The following is a 571-nucleotide window of genomic DNA, read 5'->3' on the forward strand; positions in this document are numbered from 1 at the left end:
TCCCATTCTTGAACGGCAACGGTGCTGGCATTCCGTCGTCTCCGGAGAACACGCCCAGACAACGTCACTGTGTTGGAAATGGACGTCCTGCGCGGGAACGCCCGAATAGGTAAGGTAGGAGGGCGAGGAACAAAGAGCTCCAGGTACGAGGCGCGGCCATGCCCACCGCGCGCCATTAGAAACTGCAGGTCCGTTTCGACGAGAAGACAAGTGAAGTCTTGGCACCATGCCTCGATCGCCCCCCCCCTCGCTTGGCACCCCTTGAGTCGCACTCGACGTTACGCAGGGGTAATTTTGGCAACGTGCGATGTGCAGGTGTCAGTCATCTTGGAGTGTCACAAAGGAACCTTCAACTGACGTAGTCAGGCATGCAAACCCGCTCACATGCCACAACGTCATGCCACCCATCTCGAGGAAAAATGCCTGTATGGCCAGGTCAACACGTTGTTCAAATGCAAGTAGCAAGGCGTCGCCACGAGCCACAGCCTTCCCATTCTTGAACGGCAACGGTGCTGGCATTCCGTCGTCTCCGGAGAACACGCCCAGACAACGTCACGTTGTTGGAAATGGA

The sequence above is a fragment of the Aphanomyces invadans genome, assembly GCF_000520115.1.
Source record: "Aphanomyces invadans strain NJM9701 unplaced genomic scaffold supercont1.7, whole genome shotgun sequence".
NCBI classification, from domain to species: domain Eukaryota; phylum Oomycota; class Saprolegniomycetes; order Saprolegniales; family Verrucalvaceae; genus Aphanomyces; species Aphanomyces invadans.